The sequence below is a fragment of the Pan paniscus genome, chromosome 9, assembly GCF_029289425.2.
Source record: "Pan paniscus chromosome 9, NHGRI_mPanPan1-v2.0_pri, whole genome shotgun sequence".
In the NCBI taxonomy this organism is placed as follows: Eukaryota; Metazoa; Chordata; class Mammalia; order Primates; family Hominidae; genus Pan; species Pan paniscus.
In genome coordinates, this window is record NC_073258.2 from 123212577 (window position 1) to 123228457 (window position 15881).

The window sequence follows — 15881 nt, forward strand, 5'->3', positions numbered from 1 at the left end:
CTTTATCCTTTATAGACATTGCTAACATGTAAATTAGAACAAAAAATGTTAACTTTGGAAACAGATGAAAGTAATTTTGAATTCAAGCTGTGCCACTTTATTCGCTTGGGCAATTTACTTAAATTGCCTAAGACATTGTTTCCTCTCCTAAAATATAAAGATAATAATAATACTCTTCTTACTAAAATGTGGCGAGAGTAAGAAATTATACATGTAAAGTGCAGGATGTAGCAAATAGTAGACCTCCAATGAATAGTGGCTGTTGTGATTACTGCATGGAGTCTCTCCTTACAATGGACTTTGAACCAACACAAACCCCGGAAACCACAGTGGATAATTTTATCCAACAAGCACTTCTGGTGCAGGATTCAGGAACTGAAGAAGGCTTTGGTATGACTGGGGTGTTTTGCGTCCATGATTCTGTGGTGGAAACATACAGATGGGAGCTTGTGCACCAGCCCGACAATTCCAGGGGCCTTGCTGAATATGAAGTAATGTCAGTATGGGGGCATGCCTGCATCCATACATCAGTCTGCTGTTGCTGGAGTTAGGGGAGGGAAGCTATGAATTCCTTAGGTCCGAGAATCACTTATGGAGGCTACACAAGTACTTTGACATCCAAGATAAGACAAAGCATTAGTGAAACGAGAAAGGTTCCCTTGGCCCCCTTTCAGGGCATGTGATGGGGGTGTGGCTCGCTTCTTCAGTGCCCCGCTGCTCAAACCTCTAGGGGAGCACACAGACAGGAAGGCTGTGGGGTTCCAACCCCATGGCAGTGTCTAGGGGTGGATGTTTACAGCTCCTGAAGCCCCAGTGGGCATGTGTTACAGGGTGCTCTCTTAGTTTGCCGCCTATAGGCGGCTTGCGTTGACCAGCTCAATTAGACCCTCTAGCTTGTCCCAAGGACAGAGGGCTTTCTGTATGCCGGGATTTCTTGCCTTGGTGTACTGGAAGAATCTGATCACGCATGGGTTTGGAGAATGAGTGCAAGGTTTTATTGAGTGGAAGTAGCTCTCAGCAGATGGGGGAGCCAGAAGGGAGATTATTTTCCCCTGGAGACCAGTCGCTTGGAGATCCGGGCTCTCCTGCGACTGCCCCAGCCAAACTCCCCGTCGCTCCGTGGTCTATGGCCTGCCGCCTGCTGGTGCCTATCGGGTGCTCTTCCACTGCTGTGCTCTCAACTACCAGCCGCTTGCGTCTTCTTCCACGATGTGTTCCTCATGACATCCAGCCACTGTGTCTCTGCCTTGCTAAGGTTTCTGGTTTTTATAGGCCCAGGATGGTGGCGTGAAGAGGGGGGGTGGCCAGGGTGGTCTTGGAAAATGCAACATTTGGGCGCCGAAGGCAGGAGCGCCTGTTGTCACCTAGGTCCTTGGGGGTGGACCTCTATCCAGGGAACCACCTTTCTCTACTCAGCACTTCCCTTACCCCCTTCCCTGTCATTCAAAGGGACCACGTTCTTCCCTTCCCAGCACTTCCGTATCACTAGTACTACATCCAAAGCACTAGTACTACAGATCTAGCTCCTATAATTATAGGTGACAGCATAAAGAAGTAAAAAAAAAAAAAAAAAAGAAAGAAAGAAAAAAGAAATGACACTCTTAGCTGAGGTTGCTGGTTAGTAAACAAAGATGTTTAATACCATAAAACTCACTCTGAAGTTGACTTCATAGAAGTAGAGTGTAAAATAGTGGTCACTAGAGACTGGAAAGGCATCAGAGGTGGTGGTGGGTGAGGACGGAAAACCAGAGGTTGATTAACAGACACAAAATTATAGCTAGATAGGAGGAATAAGTTCTAGTGTTCTATAGCACTATAGAATGACTAAATTAGCAATGTATGCATATTTTCAAATAGCTAGAAGAGCAGATTTCGAGTATTCACACCATAAAGAAATCATCACACTGTACCCCATAAATATGTGCAATTATTACAAATCAATCAAAAATAACAAAAGCAAATGGAAAATCAGTCTCAACAGCCACCTAGTATCAGCCACCTGTAGTTAGTGGTGGCAGAATTCGTGGCCTGGCACTGCTCTCACATATGAAATAATTCCACTTGGTTGGATTCTGTCGATCCAAGAATGGGGAGTGGCATCCAATTTGAGACTCCTCCTGGGTTAAATGGCCACGTCGAAGACATTACTTTCAACCAAAAATCGCTGACAGATGTACAGGTTTGCCTCTTGTGGACTTAGGCAATCTGGAGTCTACGGCCTTGGAAGTCAGCTTGAGGAAGCAGGGATCTGGAGGGGACTAATGTTTTCCCAAATATCTTCTGGGAGTGATAAACTGAAGCAATCTCATCCATTGCATGTATGATGCAGAAATACAATATGTAAAATGTGAATCTGTAGCCCAGATCTCTCTTCTAAGTTGCAGACCCTGTCCAACTACCTACTAACAGGTCCACGTGAATATCTCTCAGGGTCCTGAAACCCAACTTTCCCAAACTAAACTGTGGCAATAGCGTGGATTCCCAAGCACTCTTCTCAGTTGTTCACTCATCCTCCCTTCCCCACAGCCAATCAATCACCACGTCCAATTGATTCACTACCCAAAGTCTCCGATATTCAGTACTAGGCTCAGCCCTCAACATGTGTATTAGTTTTCCATTGCTTCTATAACAAATAACTACAAACTCATGGGTTTAAAACAACACAAGTGTATTATCTTGCCATTTTGTATGTTAGAAATCCAACACAAACCCCAGAAGCCATAGTGGATAGTTTTATCCAACAAGCATTTCTGGTGCAGGACTCAGGAATTGAAGAAGGCTTTGGTATGATTGGGGTGTTTGTGTCCACAATTCTGTGGTGGAAACATACAGATGGGTACTTGTGCACCAGCCTGACAATTCACTGGACAAAAATCAAGGTCCCGGCAGTACTACCTTTTTTTCTGGGCTCTCTAGGGAAGAATCTATTTTCTCGCCTTTTCCAGCTTCTTTTTTATAATTTTTATTTTTAATTTTTTGGGGCACATAGTAGATATATTAATATATTTATGGATCACATGAGATATTTTGACACAGACAGACAATATGTAATAATCACATCGGGGTAAGTGGAGTTTCCATCCCCTCACATATTCATCATTTCTTTGTGTTATAAACATTCTAATTGTGCCCCTTCAGTTATTCAAAGATGTACAACAAATTATTGCTGACTGTAGTCACCTTGTTGTGCTATCAAACACTAGATCTTATTCGTTGGGCCTAACTATATTTTTGTACCCATTAACTATCTCTATTTCCCACTCCCTCTTCCCCGGCAACCCTTCCGTGCCTCTGGTAACCATCATTCTGCTTTCTGGCTTTATAAGTTCAGTTGTTTTAATTTATAGCTCTCACAAATGAGTGAGAATTTTCCAGCTTCTAAAGGCCACCCACATTCCTTGGCTCCTGGCCTCCTTCCTCCATCTTCAAAGTTACCAACGTAACATCTCTCTGACCCATGTTCCATCACCACATCTCTTTCTAGACACAGCCAGGAAAGGCTCTCTACATTTAAGGATTTGTATAATCAGATTTGGCCCGCTTGGATAATCAGGAATAATCTCCCCATTGCAGGATTTTTCCTTTACCCTAATCACATCTACAAAGGCTCTTTTGCCATATCAGGTAACATCTATTCATAGGTTCAAGGGATTAGGATAGCAATATCTTTTGGGAGGCAGTATTCTGGCTACCACAACATGAATTACCTCATAATCTCCTCAAGAATTCGGTGAGATAGGTACTATTGTTGTTTCTATGTGTCAGATGAAAAAACAGATTTAGCCAAATTGCCTCAATTGCCTGAGGTCACACTCTAGTAAATGGCAGAAAGAGATTCATCCTGAGGCCTGTTTGACTTACTATAAGGCATTCCTACTTCTTATGTATCTCTTGACTCTATGATCCCACCACTTTTGTTCAAGCCACCATTACAATTGATTTAGATTACTACATTATCAGACTACTCTCTCTCCCTCCAGTCTTGCAGTCCTTCAGTCCATTCTCCACTCTGCAGCCACAGCTATCTTTATAAAACACTTATTTTATAAGATCTCCCACCAGTGACACTCCATTCCTCTTGGGGAAAAGGAGATGGTGTACAAGACTTCTGGAGATGGTGTACAAGAATAAGATGTAGCATCTGCTTAACTCTCCAGCTTTATTCATCTCTCCCCATTACTCTCCCCCTACTCCTACAATTTCAGTGCTAAAAGCAAGACAGTACTGCTGTCAGTTTCCTAAAGTCATCATGCTTTCTCTTGGCTCCAGATGTTTCCCACATGCTAATCCTTCATAGAGTGGCTGGGTGGATTAAGTAAAATGCAAAGTCCTTATTATTGTACATTGAGCATAGAAGTTCTTAATAAAGGACTGACTGCAGAGAAAGACAGTGCTTTGTATGACAGTGAACAATATGTGAGAGACCTCACCAACATGAATCTAAAATAAATTAAATAGGAAGCATAATGGAAATTTGTCAAATTGGTTTCCTTTTTTTTTTCAATTTGTTTTCTATGGGTGCCTTCAATGACTGGTTTAAGTAGAGATAGGGAGAACAAAAGCATATTTCAGAAACAACACAACTAAGAATTACTGAATAACTCATCCTCTCCATTCTGTTATCTAAAATATAAGCACATAAATGTAACGAAAGTAACAGAATTCAAAGATGAAATGACAGTTCCCTCTGTTATAAATTATAGCAAGTGCAGGGAATGGGCTGGTTAATGTGAAAGCATCTGCTTTTGAAGCACTTTGTCCCAGGGAACAGACAAAGGTCTAGGTGGTTTAAGGAACAGGGTGAGTGATCTTTATAAACAATTTGCATTTTATGTCAAATGGAACTTTTTATAGTATGATTTAGAGAAAATATTCAAGGTTGGGTCATATGTTATCCCAGACCTGCACATGGAGTAATCTACACTATTAATTCATTGGGCAAAGGTTGATTGCACATGTCTATGTATTCGGCACTGATACAGACATAAATAACCCATTACCTGCTTTTAAGGAGCTCAGAGGTTAGTGACAGAAATAGGCAAAGAGCAAAACATGACAATGCACTATAGACATATAGATTTATAGACAATCCCACAGTTAGGGAGCTGAGGGACTTGACGGGAAGAATCACTTCCTGTTTTGGATGGTCAAGAAACCTTTATAGAAGTGGAAATGCTTGAGCCAAGTCTTTCAGAATGCTCAGGAATAACCCGGACATCAAAGCTTGGGAGGGAAAGGCATATGCAATGACACAGAGGCACAAAACAACATGAAGGGGAAGGGCTAGGATGAGACTGGGGAGAAAAGCAGAGCAAAATCTTGCAGCATCTTGATTGTGATGCTATGGAGCCCGAGCTTTATCTGAAGTTGATGGGATTCCCTGAATAAATTTTAAGCATAGCAATGACATAGGCAAATTTGAATTTTAGAACTATTTTTTGGTCTGCCGTGGAGAGGATGGATGGGAGGGGGAAGAACGAGAGCTTTGTTTGGAGGCTGCTGTAGTAATCCAGGTAAAGGCTTTTAATCATGTCCTGAACATTGATCAGCAATGGCAATGGAGATGACAGAACAGAATTTAAGAAGGAATAAAAAAGGCTTGCTGACTACTTGGATGTGGGTGATGCTATCCTTTGATACAAAGGATTTAAGATGAAGACCAGTTTTGGGGGGTAAGTAAAAGGTTTGGATATTTTCAGTTTACAGCATCTGTGGAACATCTAGGAAGAGATATGCAATTGATGGTTGGGTATCTGGACTTGGAATTCAGTAAAGAGTTTCACAATAGATATAAATTTCAGAATCATCACCATGAGATGTTGATTCCATCAGAGGGAGAATGAAAAGGAACAAGAAAGGACCTTGAGAAACCCTGATATTTAGGATTTTAGGTGGATAAAAAGTTCTTGGAGAGGATTGGGTTATAATAACCAGAATAATCAGAAGAAAAACCACAGGAGATGAGCATCACTGGAGCCAAGGGAAGACAACAGCTTCAAGGAGGAAGAACTGGCACAGCATCGCCATGCAGGCAAGAGGAGGCAACAGGAGGAAGAACGCACGGAGCCTCACCCACCTAGTTTTCTCTGAACACCCAATCTATGCAGCCCACTCTCCCTGGCCCCTACCTCCCTGCCATGCCAGGCACTTTCTACTCTATTGCCCTGAATTACTTTACTCATCATATAAATTCTAGCTGAAAATAACTTGTTTATTTTGGTTTCCATTGTCTGTATCCCTCTGCGGAATCTAAGTGTCATGAAGTCGGGGACCTCATACATCTTGTTTACCACTGTCTTCATTCAGGTTTCACAAAATCCAAAGGATTCAATGCAAGGAGTTTATCTGGGAGGTGGTTCAAGAAAACTTGGATCCAGTAGAGTTGGGAGATATTAATTTATCATAACACTCATCTTCATGTTCTGTGTTTTTCCATAATCATGCTCTGAAAAACAGGAGGAGGATCATAGATGGTGGGCAGTTATGTTGACACAGCATTGTAGTTTTTTGAGAGGAGGACAGAGAGAAACTAACACAGCAGAGGAGCTGAGGTAATTGGAAGAGTTGCTGAAGAGACGCCCTGCAGGTCTAGGTTGCTCTCTAAGGGCAAAGGAAGGGATGTAAGGGAGTAGGGAAGAAAGGGGGAGAGAATCTGAAAGGTAGAAAGTGTTTAAATGGGTAACCACTGAGGGCAACTGCCATCTCATCCCAAGGGGAAACTTAGTGTAGAACAAACACCTCAGAGATCTTCTTCTGCAAGGGGCAAGGGGACTGGGGTTTCTATATGCCCACTCCTGTTGGTCACTCCTTGAGAGCTTTAATTTCCCAGCACTCCAGCCCACCTTAGATGTAGGCAGAGTCATGCCAGCAGCCAAAGAAAGCCCTCAGGCAAAGAAACCAAGTGCTGGCAAATGCAAGCAGATGTTGGGCCAGAATGTACAGAAAAAGTAGATGCAATGGAATAGGAACAAGCACTTGAGGGCATCTGCTGTGACTCCCAAATCCCCAGCCCAGATAATAGTGCTGGGTACATTACAAGCTCCCAGTGAATATCTGGATGAATATTACAATCAATGAAGGAAGGAAAGAATGGCCTTCCCCAGCATTGCCTCACGCCACTTTCTCCTCAAGCTCTATGCTCCAGCCATACTGGATTTTTACCAATTCCTCACCTCAGGCCCTTCTATGCTGTTCCTATTCCTAGGAATATTTCCTTTGCTATTAAATTTTACTTCTTCAGGAAAGCCTTCTCCAACCTCCTTCTAAATAGTCCACATCCTCAGGTTAAGTACCATCTCAGCACCCTGTCTCCTCCTTCCCTTTTATAATCATCAGCACATCTGTAATCACTTGTTTCCCTTGTGCATCACCATGACTCAAAATGCAGCATGATTCCTATTAGATAGCAAGTTCTCAATGTGTATTTGTTAAATAATTAATGAGTTAGGATTAGAGTTGATTATCATGGAGGGGTTTTGTGTAGATAAGCAAAGGATTGAAATAGCAGCTGAAATGAAATGCAGGAAGTTGTTGATTAGAAACACATGGAAAGATTCTAGGCAACCCTGAAGACACGGTAGAGCTGGGAGATATTAATTTATCATAACACTCATCTTCATGTTCTGTTCTGTGTTTTCCCTTAATTAGGCTCTGAAAAACAGGAGGAGGATCATAGTTGGTGGATGGTCATGTTGACACAGCATTGTAGTTTTTTGAGAGCAGGACAGAGGGAAATTAACATGGCAGAGAAGCTGAGGTAATTGGAAGAGTTACTAAAGAGACGTCCTGCAGGTCTATGTTGCTCTCTAAGGGCAAAGTTGAGCCAGGGTGGCAATGGGTGTGTGAGGAAGTGGATAAAAAGAAGTAAATAAATGATTATTGATAAGCAAGGGGATGAAAGTACCAAGAGGTGAAAGCATATAAAATTGTGGTTATATGCGTGGAATATTAAGGTTTATGATTTCAGAGATGGACAACCATTGCATTATAATAAGAAACCTGAGTACTTCAGATTCAGCATGGTCAAGACTGAATTTAGCTTTAGCTGGAGAGATATGCATGAGATAGATTATGGATGTTATGGTGTTCTTTTGTAAGATATGGATCAGTGAGGTCACTTTCAATACCCCTTTTAAAATACAGTGTATTAGTTTGTTCTCACACTGCTGTGAAGAAATACTCAAGACTAGGTAATTTATAAAGGAAAGAGGTGTAATTGACTCACAGTTCTGCATGGCTGGGGGGCCTCAGGAAACTTACAATCATCATGGAAGGCACCTCTTCACAGGACAGCAGGAGACAGAACAAGTGCCAGCAAGGGAAATGCCAGACATTTATAAAACCATCAGCTCTCGTGAGAACTCACTATCACAAGAACAGCATGAAGGTAACCACCCCCATGATTCAATTACCCCCCGCTGGGTCCCTCCCACAACCTGTGGGGATTATGAGGATTACAGTTCAAGATGAGAATTGGGTGGGGTCACAGTCAAACCATATTATAGAGACTGTCTACATTGTCACTGCATTCTCCCTAACATCTACAACAGTGTTTAGAACAATGCAGAAGCTCAATGAATATTTGTTTAATGAATGCATAAATAAATGAAATAACAGAAATCTTGAGCCATCTGGCTTAAGCAAGCAAAGAAATGTATTCGATTGCACAAGCTGAAATCACAGGGTAAGGCTGGCTTCAGGATTACTGAGGTCACAGATCAAATAAAGTAATCAGGATTCAGGATTCCTCCACAGCTGGGCTCCACCTTCTATTGTTTTGTCATCAAACCTGGGCTTTATATAATAACAAGATCTGAGAAGAATCACCTTCTGAAAAATCCCAGCAAAACTTTCATTGGTTAACATGCCCATCTCCAAACCAGTCACTATGGCCAAAAGAATGAGATGTTATGTTTGGCCTAGGCCTGGATCACATGTATCGTAAAGGCTAGGATGGAATCAGCCTCAGTCCAGTCCCAGAGTCTAGGATTGAGAAAAGGCAGCAGTAGGGAGCTGCTGAAAGATTTATCAAGAGCAGCATGGTCTGATTTGCATTTCATAAAGATCATCCTGGAGCAGTGCAGAAGACAAGTTAGAGAAGTTCAAGCCTGGAGGGAGGTACACCTATAAGAATAAGGGAGGAGACCACCCCTCATATTGTCTTGTGCTCAATTTCTGCCTCCAAAGAAAGAAGTAAAAACTAAAAGGCAGAAATGAAATCCTCAAGCAGACAGCCCAGCGCCACACCCTGGGCCTGGTAGTTAAAGATCGACCCCTGACCTAATCAGTTATGTTATCTATAGATTACAGACATTGTATAGAAAAGCACTGTGAAAATCCCTGTCCTGTTCTGTTCCGTTCTAATTACTGGTGCTTGCAGCCCCCAGTCATGTACCCGCTGCTTGCTCAATCGATCATGACCCTCTCACGTGGACCCACTTAGAGTTGTGAGCCCTTAAAAGGGACGGGAATTGCTCACTTGGGGAGCTCGGTTGTTGGAGACATGAGTCTTGCCAAAGCTCCCAACCGAATAAAGCCCTTCCTTCTTTAACTCTGTGTCTGAGGGGTTTTGTCTGTGGCTTGTCCTGCTACAGGAGGACATCTTTCAAATTTAAAATCATCAGCTGTCAATGGAATGTCTTTCTTCTCTATCTGGAGAAACAAAAATGAACAAGACATAGCGCCTGCACTCAAAGAACTTCTGGTCTAATGAGGAAGACAGGCAAGTAACAGTCATTTACATACATAATGATGGTGCCATGAAGGCTTCCTGCTGTACCATGAAGTGGCATCTAAAATAAGGTCTGAAAGATCAGAAGGCATTGGCAGTATTTGCAACCAGAGGCAAGTAGAAATGTGCATGTTTGGAAAAGTATGTGCAGGATAGCCAGAGCATGAAGTTCCAATAGTGACACAAGAAATGAGGTCAGGTTATTAGAAGCCAGAATCTTGAAGGGTCTTGAAAACCCAAAGTTGGCCAGGCGCAGTGGCTCATGCCTGTTATCCTAACACTTTGGGAGGCCAAGGGGGGTGGATCACTTGAGATCAGGAGTTCAAAACCAGCCTGGCCAACATGGTGGAATCTTGTCTCTACTAAAAATACAAAGCAATTAGCCGGGCATGGTGGCAGGCACCTGTAATCCCAGCTACTTGGGAGGCTGAGCCAGGGAAACTGCTTGAACCCAGGAGGTGGAAGTTGTAGTGAGCCAAGATCGTGCCACTGCACTCCAGCTTGGGAGACGGAGAAAGACTCCGTCTAAAAAAAAAAAAGAAAAAAAAAGAAAAAGAAAAGAAAAGCCAAAGTTAAGAGTTAGAATGTATCCTCACAGCTTTGCAGAACCATGAATGTTTTAAAGTTTGAGAGTGGCATTAACCCATCAGCACTGTATAAATGTCAATGTGGGGCTGGGAATGGTGGCTCACACCTGTAATCCCAGCATTCTGGGAGGCAGAGCCCAGCCTACACAACATATTGAGACCCCATCTCTACTAAAAAGAAAAAGAAAAACTTAGCCAGGTGTGGTGGTTCACGCCTGTGGTTCCAGCTACTCAAGAGACTGAGGTGGGAAGATCTCTTGAGCCCAAGAGGTTGAGAATGCAGTGAGTCATAATTGCACACTGCACTCCAGCGTGGGCAACAGAGCCAGACTTTATCCTGCCCCCACTCCCCAGTAAATCTGGCCAAGTGGAATCTGGATTAGAAAATTACAAAATAGGCCAGGCGCAGTGGCTCATGCCTGTAATCCCAGCACTTTGGGAGGCTGATGGGATCACTTGAGCTCAGGAGTTCGAGACCAGCCTGGGAAACATGGCAAGACCTCATCTCTACAGAAAATAGAAAAATTAGCTGGGTGTGGTAGTGTGTGCCTGTGGTTCCAGCTACTTGGAGGGCTGAGGCAGGAGGATCACTTGAGCCTGCATGGTCAAGGCTGCAGTGAGCCATGTTCATGCCACTGTACTCCAGTCTGGGTGACAAAGTGAGACCTTGTCTCAAAAATAAATAAATAAATAATATGTAAGATCACCATGCAAGAGGCTTTTGCAGTAATTCAGGGAGGAGATGGTAGTGCCCTCTACTAAGACGGTGGCAATGGAAATGAAGAAAAGTGGACAGATTTGAGAGAGTTTTAAAATTTGGAATCATCTGCACTTAGAAATAAGGATAAGGGAAGCGAGAGCAAGGAGTTAATAAAATGGCACTTAGATTTCTAATCTGTGCAACTGAATGGATGGGGCAGTTATTCACAGTAGGAGAGAAGGTTTAGGAGAAAAATAATAAGCTTGTTTATGGACACTGAGTTTGAGATGATTGTGGGATATCAACATGCAGATGTCCAGTTAGTTGCTGGATATGTGGATTGGAAGCTCAGGAGAGAGTTTGTAGCTGGAAACGTGCATTTGGGAGCCATCAGCATAAAAATGGCAGCTGAAATCTTGAAGTGGATGAGGTCACTCTGGTACAGTTCAGTGTTCAAAGAGAAGACTCTTGGCAGCAATAGCCTAGGAAGTACGAACATTTAAGGATGACCAAAGACCAGGAGCCATCACAGGTGACCAGAAGAATACACCGAGGGGCAGAGGATTAGGAGCCTAGTCTAAACGGATGTTGGAAAGAAATATTAGAAGATGAATTTGGGAATTATAATACTTAGGATAGAAAATGAACAGAGCTCCTCAATATCCTTAGTGAGGGGAATGAGAGGGAGAAAAGGGTTAAGAATGACTCCCAAGTTTCTCATTTGAGTGACCAGTTGGTGAATCAGAAGGAGGAAGTTAGGTTCTAAGATAATTGTTTAAGTTGCTCATGGGACATCAAGGAAAAGACCTATAGGCAGTCTGAGCTCAAGAGAGCATCTAGAGAGTGGGCTAACCTGGGAAGTATCAACACAAAGGTGGTATTTAATATCAGGGGAGATGAGATGGCCTTGGAGGGGCTGTTAGTTAAGCCCCATTAATATTCTCATTGAAGGAATAGGCAGAGGAAGAACCTAGCAAAGGAGACCTTACAGTGAGAGCAGGGAGAGCTAAGTTTGTCCTCCAGAAGAAAGCTTCCTTATCCACAGTTCATGTAGGAGGGATATTGGTCCTTGTATATTTTTCAACCATCAATTTCCTCAGCTACTTTGAGCCTTAAGAGGTCAAATTACATAATGATTCCATGTGCCTTCTAAATGTATCCCATAGCTTATTACAGGTCCTGGGACCCATAAGGAGTTCTATATAGTTTCCTACCCTGCCTTTGAATAAAGGACTTTCATGGGTTAAAAAAAGTGGACCACTTAATTCAGCAATGGCTTGAATTTACTTCCATATTTGGAAATACTTCAGTCATTAGGGTTGAGCAGAAACACACAGCATCCTTCAAACACTGTTCTTCTTTCTTCACATGGCATTGTGAATGGCTCAGCAAGTGGGCCCATCATTTTCTTGCTAATTAATTTAGGTCTAATTGGTTTCAGCCCACACAACAGTGCAGGTTGTAAGAGAGGGCAATAGCAGTCATATTCCACTAAAAGTACCTGCCAGCATCAAAGCCTCTACCATTAAGCAATTCACTACAGAGGGAAGAGCTCTTAAGAGCTAAACAAAGTGAATTAATTCCCCCCCTCCCAATTAACTTTGGAAAGAATCTCAAAGTGCTCAGAACTCTGTCAAAGCATCAGGAAACATTTCATCTTACTACCACCATTCTAGCATAACACAGTCTTGCAAGGAGTTACCAAACATTTACCAGCCAGCATGCTGTGTATTGTTTAGAAGGATTTCAAGTTCTCCAGATGACTGTTATCTCCACAGGAGCCACAAGCAGGACTAGTTTTAATTATTATTTTATCCCCAGAAGCTAATACAATGCAGATAGATGGTATTCAATTAACATTTGTTACAAGAATTTAAAAATGAGGAGAAAGAAGAAGGAAGGTAGGAAGAAGAAAGGAATAGAGAAAAGGAGGAATTGATTTGTGGTGTTAACACCAATTCAAAAACTCATAATAAAAGAGCATTTCATTTAAAGCCAGTGAGATAATTCCATCACCTCTGAGCTGTGTGGCAATGAACAAGTCATTTAACTTCTCTAAATCACAGTTTCTTCTTTCATTTAATAGCAATGCTGTCTTCAGTACATACTTTAAAGAGTTATAATGAAGCAAAATAGAGTTAATGAATTTGAAAGCACTTTGTAAACAGTAAAAGATAGCTGTTGTTGCTATTAAGACTGGGAATCTGGCTGGGTGCAGTGGCTCATGCCTGTAATCCCAGCACTTTGGGAGGCCGAAGCAGGAGGACCACTTGAGGTCAGGTGTTCGAGACCAGCCTGGTCAACATGGTGAAACCCTATCTCTACTAAAAATACAAAAAATTAGCCAGGTGTGGTGGCAGGCACCTGTAATTCCAGCTACTTGGGAGGCTGAGGCATGAGAATCACTTGAAACCAGGAGGCAGAGGTTGTAGTGAGCCGAGATCGCACACTGCACTCCAACCTCGGTGATACAGTGAAACTCAGTCTCAAACAAACAAACAAACAAAAAAGACTAGGAATCAAACTTTAAATTGTACTTTAGTGTGCCTATAGTTAGATCATGGTTTTGTGCCATATAATGATATTTTAGTCTGACAAAACTTGCAAGACAATTATCATGGGTTTATGTCCCAAGTGGACAAAGAAAAATGCAACTCAGTCGTTATCCTTAAGGAGCTCACAGCTTAGTGGAGGAGACCATCATGAAATTAGAAATTATAACACCAGCAGTATTAACTAGTAATGGAAAACCGTATAAATGAGTGGCAGGAAGTCACAAAGGAGGAAGAGTTACTCTGCTGAACAAGTCACAGACTTGAGAGGGGAGTGATATTTGAACTGAGCCATAAAGGATAATAGACACTTGCCAGATGAAAACAGAAAAGGCTTTGGGTGCTTAAAAGTTTGCATAAGTAATACTAAATAGTAATTTAAATATAACTGCACATATTTTTTTCAACTTTCTTTTTACATTCCATGTTATTTTTTTAAATGTACCCATCTAGTTATGTGATGGATTCACAAGTGTCTATGTGTTTTCTAGTTGTTTCCTATGTTTGAAATGTGCCATAATTTAAATTATTTTATTTAAGGAAACAAAGAACGATGCCTGGCTACCACAAAGGATCTGAAGTGGTGGGAGGTGGATTTTGGTAGGTCTGAACCAGATCGAGACAGATGTTACATGTTGGCATGAGGAATTTGTATTTCATCGTTTGAACAAAAGAGATTAACATTTAATTATTAAATAGGATCGAAATGATTTTTGTTGTCACTGTTGTTGTCAGAAAGCTAAGTCAAGTGGTAGCACAGAATGAATAAATTCGCTGCAACCAGTAGAGACTTGAACCATTCTTACCCTTTGCTTGCTGTTTCCATGAACAATGCCCTCTAGATTCTAAGAGTAAACCAGACAAGGAAAGATCATCAGAATCTGGGACACCAAGCATGCTTAAGCCGGTGTCGGTGCTTTCAAGGCCAGTGTACAAAGTGCCAGCCAACATGGTCAAAAGGCCTCTGCCCCATATCAAGGTGGGAGGAGGAGAGAACCAAGCCAGGCATACAGAAATATTTTTGTATTCACTTTTGTTTTCCCCGGCTTTACCAATAAATCATCTTTGCACCACCTTGTACCACATGAGGTCCCAGCCTCAGCCCCAGGATTGAAGGCCAATTGTGTGTTGCTGTGACAGCAAGTATTTAAAAGGAAAATAAAGAAGCGACAAGCTGCGACATGCTATCATTAAGCAATCATAATTTCCTCCCCATATTACGACAATAGATGTCACTCTCTCATCTGGAAGGCAGGCCACGTATAGAAACACCATGTCACAAAGCTTTTCAGACAAAGACGTAGTGGGGGTGAGTTCATTGGGTGCAGAATAGAATATTTTGATGGGTTGCATCCAACCCATTTCCCACCCCTCAACTCCTACATGCTCTGATAAAAGTCAGATCTGTAAAGAACTTCAAAGGCTCCCCAGTCTGACAAACAGTAATAAAACAAGAAATCGAAAAAAAAAAAAAAAAAATCTGCCAAAGTGCATGGAGGAAGCGGAGCTGCCAAGTGCTATGATGGTTCTGTTTTAGTAATCAGCAGACTAACTGCAGGGCACTTCCTCCTAGCGGGAAGCCGAGTCTGGGCTGTCAACTGTGAAGGAGTACAGAAAGGTCAGGCAGCAAAGGGATTCTAAAGGCCTGGAATAAGCGATTGCACATTCTTTCTGGTGATTTTTCTTCTAGTCCATATCCCACCCCAAGCCCACAGCCTGCTTCATCCCAACTGCAATCTCAACTACTCCCTCACCTCCTTCTTCCAAAGAGAAAGATGTGAAAAAGCAAAATCAGTCAGTCTGATCTCACCTTCCCTTCCTCCATTTAATGGAGGGTTGGGGGTTGGGGAGAGCATGCAACAAGGAAATAGCTCTGGAATCCAGAACATCTGGCTTCTATTCAGACCCAATCACCAACCTTGGGAGCATATTGAAAGCATTTGGCTGTCTCAACAGTCTAAAAGAAGCTATTTATTTCAGACTCAACAACCAGCCCAACCATATGCTTCCATTTGGAAACAATTGGAGGTAAGACAGAGTTTCTTTTTCTTTTCCTTTTTTTTAAGGAGGAAGGTGGAAATAACACAGGACTTTGAGTCAGAGAACTGACCTGCATTCCACTCACTCATCTGCCACTTGCTTGTGTGTGACTTTATTTGACTTCTTACTCTCTCTGCAAATTTAATTACTAAGCTATCAAGCCATGATTAAACTCCCCTCTCATGGAGTTCTTGAGAGGATTAAAAGCACAGGGTATCATAAGAACGTACTGTAGTGCCTGGTATATGATTCCTTCTCTCCTCAGACAAACC

The 15881-nt window shown here is 42.2% G+C and overlaps 1 pseudogene; it reads left to right on the forward strand.

Moving 5' to 3' along the window:
- The first annotated feature begins 293 nt into the window (after positions 1–293).
- Positions 294–15881, forward strand: part of LOC134731218 (uncharacterized) — a 43415-nt pseudogene continuing 27827 nt past the window's right edge.